Consider the following 6,000-nt stretch of genomic DNA (forward strand, 5'->3'; position numbering starts at 1 on the left):
GCTGCTATGTGGAGTCACTTCCGCTTCCGGCGACCTTCAGAGCATGTGTGAGAGTGTTGACTAATTGTGTTCCAGTGCGATGAGGGAAGTTGCGACCTGAATCAGGCCGATAAAGGAGAAGAATGATGAAGTGGGCTCTGTGTAGAATACAGACAGGCTGGTAGGTAAAAATCCTCTGATTGGATGGAAGAGGGTGGCCGTTGTCAGGGGAGACTTGTCTGTGCTTTGATTGGTGGATGGAAGGACCAGTAACTGAAGGATGGGAATGGGGGGGGAATCTGAGAAGTGTCATCACTATGTAGATTTCCACCTTCTCCTATGGAAATAACATTCAGATCACAGGACCCCTGCCAATAGTCCCGCAGATCCCTGTAAATCTGGGTAAACATCGAGCTGAGATAGAAGAATACATTAAAGCGGAACCAAAGGCAAAACGTTTTTATTTTGGATAGAATACGGAAGGGTTATAACCTCTGCCAGTTTTTTTTTTTTTGCCATCTGTGGCCCATGGTGGAGATTTTCCTTCACTTCCTGTATCATAGCAAGAAACAGGAAATGAGAGGAGATCCCTGAAAAGTGAGGGAATCCCAGCAAGTCAGCAGAACTAGTGTCCCCATTAGAAGGTTTCCCCTCTATTCCTGTCCTGGTGTCCACCCAAAATTTAGGATTTTCTTTTACTTTAATTTTTGATAATGATAAACAGGACAAATAGAGAGAGTGACCTTAGGAGGGCACAGACAGCAGGTTGGATTCACACCTATGCATTTTTAGTGCTTTTTGCATTTTGCAGATTTTCACTTTAGAACATGTTCCATAGGAAGCCATGTTAAATGGACTGCAGTGCAGATCTGCAAAATGTACAAAAAAAATGCGTAGGTGTGAATCCATCCTTAGTGATACTTTAAAGAGGAACTAAAGTTGAGTGGTGACAAAGAGCAGGCTTTTTATTGCAAAAGATACGGGGGCTCCCGCTCACGTGTGTGTGTGTGTGTGGGGGGGGGGGGGGGGGGGCTATAATTGGCTCCACAGTGCTCATCGGGAGCCCCTCCTACTGATCTTGAGTAGTTAAAGCGGGACTGAAGTTCCACTGTAGGAAACAGCGAGAGCAGACAGGCTATTTATCGCTAAAGATACATGCACTGCCTCTTCCACAGTAAAATGCCTCTACCTTCCTGCTCGCTGTCTTCTCCAGCACTGAAAACTGAGCTGCGCATGCACAGCTTACCTTACAGCGCCAGGCCGGTCTGTGAGTACCAGGATGACAGCCTTCTGCACATGCAGGGCGTCATCCCCCCGCTGACCAATGAAGACATTCCAACCACAAAATCCGTCAGATTTTTTTCAGACGGATTTTGGCCGAAATTTGTCTTGCATACACACGGTCGCAAAAAGTTGTCGGAAAATCCGATCATTCAGAACGAGGTGACGTAAAACAAGTACGATGGGACTATAAAGAGGCCAGTAGCCAATAGCTTTTGTCTCCAAATTTTTTCTGAGCATGCGTGGCACTTTGTGCTTCAGAATTCACTACACACGGTCGGAAAAGGTCCGATCGGATTTTGTTGTTGGAAAATTTTAGATCCAGCTCTCAAATTTTTTCAGGTGGAAATTCCGACAGAAAAAGTCTGATAGAGCCCACAAACGATTGGATTTTCTGACAACATAATCCGATTGGACTTTTCCCGTCAGAATTTCCAACCATGTGTATGAAGATGCTGGCCGCTGATCCAGGACCATTGGACAGATACGTTTTAAGCCTTTAGCTCTGCTTTAACCCACAGCTGTCAATGACAACTCAGCCAGGGTTCTGGGGGTGCCAATGAAGAGTGTCTCAGAACAAGACAGCAGTGCATGTATGGGTGTCGAGGCCCACCTGCCCTGCTGCCACATGAAGGGCTTATTTAGGTGGACAGTAAAAACAGGCAGCTGAGCCACGGTTTTACCACCCCCTGTTGGTTTACCTAAATTAAAAATACAGGCAGTCAGGGCTGTACAAATGGCACACCATTTTTAACTCTGGTTGAAGAGTTTGAAAAAAAAATCCCAATAAGAGTATATTGGTTTGCACTAAAGGTGCGCCAAACCATTTTGGTACGAAAACCGAAAATTTCGAATGTACTTGTTTGAAACCGAAAATAACAATTTTAAAAAATATATATTTTTTTATAATTGTATTTGACATTTTAATTAATTTCATGAATTTAAATTAATATGAATTTATTGTGGGACAATATCGGCATCTTTAGCACAAAAACAACTCAAGAAAAATGTATCCCTTTAAATTCTGTGTATGTCCTTACACTGGTCTGTTGCGCTTCCGTTGTGGTGTTACAAATCTTGCTGCATTTTTGGTCAAAAATTATAGCGTCTACAAACTATGGTATGTGTGTGTATGATTTTTTTTATTTTTATGTGGGAACCAGTGACACTAATACAGTGACAGTGCATATTTTTTTGATCACTGTACTAATCACACTGGCTGGGAAAGGGTTAAAACACCAAGGGTGATGAATGGGTTAAATGTGTGCCAAACCAGTGTTTTTGTATACACAGTGTGCTGCTTTTACTAAGGGGTGTGCTGGATTTTATTCCCTTGTTTACATATGCAGAGCTCTGTCCATCCTGTCTCCTCTGTAACCCCAACCTAACAAAATAAATACACAATACAGTAAAACCTTGGATTGCGAGCATAATTCGTTTCAGAAACCTGCTTATAATCCAAAGCACTCATATATCAAAGCCAATTTCCCCATAAGAAATAATGGAAACTCAAATGATTTGTTCCACAACCATTTATTCATAGGTCCTTCAGTTTATAGTCCATATAAAAAGATTATAGCAATGTGATAGGTTGTGTAACCATAAAATGTCCACAAATGGAAGCCTCTACAGGGGGATTAGAAGCAAAATCCAGCCAGAGCTACAGAGTATAAAAGAGAAGAGAGGCGCCTCTAAGTGTAGCAATATGTTGCTAAATGTTGTACCTTCATTAAATGTAACCATATTGCTACACTTTGAGGCACCTCTCTTCTCTTTTATACTCCATTGTGACATGACGCTACTTGTATATCAAGTGCATATCAAGACATCGCTTGTTTATCAAGTCAAAATTTATTAAAACATTTTGCTTGTCTTGCAAAATGCTCTCAAACCAAGGTTTTACTGTATTAATAAGTAAATAAAATAAACCCCTAACCTAACAAAATAAATACACAATAATAATAATAATAAGTAAATTAAATAAACCCCTAATCCTAAGAGCCGGTTCACACAGGGGAAATATGACTTCCAACGCGACTTTTGTAGGCAACTTGGACACAACTTGTCAACGCGACTTTGGCCGTGGCCAATCAGAGAATGAGCTCTCAAGGGGCAACTCCATGGCAAATATAAAAAAAAGGCATGGGTTCCCCCTCCATGAGCATACCAGAGGCCTAGTATGGATTTTAAGGGGAACCCCCTACGCCGAAAAAACGGCGTGGGGGTCCCCCCCCCCCAAGGTCCATACCAGACCCTTATCAGAGCACGAAGCCTGGTCGGTCAGGAAGGGGGTGGAGACGAGCGAGCGCCCCCCCCCCCCCAATGTTGAGGGCACCCGGCCTGGTATGGTCCGGAGGGGGCGCTCGCTCGTCTCCTGCGGCCCCCCCACCCCAAAGCACCTTGTCCCCATGTTGATGAGGACAAGGGTCTCTTCCCAACAACCCTGGCCGTTGGTTGTCGGGGTCTGTGGGCGGAGGGCTTATCAGAATCCGGGAGCCCCCTTTAATAAGGGGGCCCCCAGATCCCGGCACCCCACCCTATGTGAATAAGTAAGGGGCACTTCATACCCCTACACATTCACCTGGGGAAAAGTGTCATAAAAAACACAAGTTTTAAAAGTAATTTATTAATCAGCTCCGGGGATCTTCTTCTGACTTCTCCGCTCTGTTTGGCCTCTTCTCCCAGTGTCCGGCGTCTTCTCCCGGGCTCCTCCGCTATCTTCTTGGAGCTATTTTACTAGCGGAGGAGCCCGGTCTCCTCCATCTCTGTCCTCCTTCCCTCTTCTTTCTTCTTCCGATGTTGACACAGCGCTGTCTTCCGCTGTACTGGCTTGTGTGACGTGCACGGCGACTTATATAGATATAGGGCATGGCCACTGGGTGATGTCACACAGTGACCCTGCCCCTTTATGACGTCACGTCCTGGGTCCAAAGCGCCAACCACCCCCATGTTACGTGGCCTGGTACGGTCTGGGGGGGGGGCGCTCGCTCGTCCCCACCCCCCTCCTGACCGGCCAGGCTTCATGCTCGGATAAGGATCTGGTATGGACCTTTGGGAGATCCCCACACAGTTTTTTGGCGTAGGGGGTTCCCCTTAAAATCCATACCAGACCTAAGGGCCTGGTATGCTCCCAGAGGGGGAACCCACGCCGGATTTTTTAAATAAATTTGGCGTGGAGTCTCCTCTCGAGAGCTGATTATTCTGTGAGAGTCGCCTCAATATAGATGGAGATCCGACTTGGAGGCTACTTCCATTGAAATCAATGGGTACCAGTCGGATAGAAGTAGTACAGGAACCTTTTCTGAAGTCGGAGCGACTTCAGCAGTGTGCATTAAGACGGTTCTCATTCACTTACATTGATTTTTACATGTAGCGCGACTAGAGGCGACCTGAAGTCTGATCCTGAGTTGCCCCTGTGTGAACGGGCTCTAACCCCTAACCTAACAAAAGAAATAGAAATAGATGCACAATAATAATAAGTAAATAAAAATAAACCCCTAATCCTAACCAACAAAATAAATAAATACACAATAATAATAATAATAAGTAAATAAACCCCTAACTAAATAAATACACAATAATAATAAATCAAACCCTAATCCTATCCCCAATCCTAACTTTTAACCTAACTAGATAACTAATAAATTAATTAACCCCTAACCATAAGCTCTAACTCCTAACCATATCCAAAATAATAATAATAAAAAAAAGTGGATGAAAAAGCTGAAAAACATAGCAACAAATGATGAAGCAGAAATGATAGTGTTTTATTCCTGCGCTACCACTGGTGATCTATCAAATGTCAAGGGCTGCTGCTACTACCGGAATGGATCACACCGTTTCCACTTAATATGAAACTTAAGATATGTTGGTATTGCACTGTTTTTTTTTTTTTTTTTTTTTTTTTCTTATATATATATTCTATATACAGCGCAATACCAACATATTTTAAATGATGAAGCAGATTATAATTTTCTCTATTGGCTATTAAAAAAACACCAAAGATCTAAAACGCACATACAAACGCGCAATAAAACCCTCATAAACACAATGCTCAGGTGTGAATGCAGCCTCTGTATTTTATTTTGGCATGTCTTGTAATCCACCCAGAATAACTTGTTAGTCCTTATGAACTGGTATAATGTGTTACATGCTGGGACTAGTCTATTGGATGAGCTCTTGCAAAGCTTGGTGCTTTCTAAATACTCAATCCCAGTAATTGCATCATATATATATTGCAGGTTAAAGCAGTCATTCGTTGCTGCCCGCAGTGCCCGGATGGTCCATTTTAAGAAGCCCACAGACTCTACAGAAGAGGACAGTTCAAAGCCTATACCGTTTTCTACGAGTAAAGCCAACCCTCGCCATTGGACTGTCGCCAAATCATTTGGTAGCGAGTACCAGCAGCCATGGTGGAAAGCCCTGTCAGTCAGTTTGTTTGTCATTGCTGTTCTGACGTGGGCAGTATTTCGGAAAGAAACGGAAATTGACGAGATCATCTACAGACCAATTTCGGATTTACTAGGTGACATAGAGATGACCAAATCACAAGATGAAAAAGGCAAATAAAATTCTATACGTTGACTTGGTTTGAACTTCTTCTTATTACAAGCAAGCTTGTGGACTGTGGCACTGCTGGATATACTGCATACATGGATTTGGCCTTCTACATTTGGACTGGACAGTGTCATGAAGCCAATTGTTCTACCAAACTGTGGAATTGGTTTTGAGAATGAACAC

Source organism: Lithobates pipiens, unplaced genomic scaffold, assembly GCF_037356315.1.
Source record: "Lithobates pipiens isolate NorthernLeopardFrog02 unplaced genomic scaffold, aLitPip1_a1.2 Scaffold_22, whole genome shotgun sequence".
Taxonomy (NCBI): domain Eukaryota; kingdom Metazoa; phylum Chordata; class Amphibia; order Anura; family Ranidae; genus Lithobates; species Lithobates pipiens.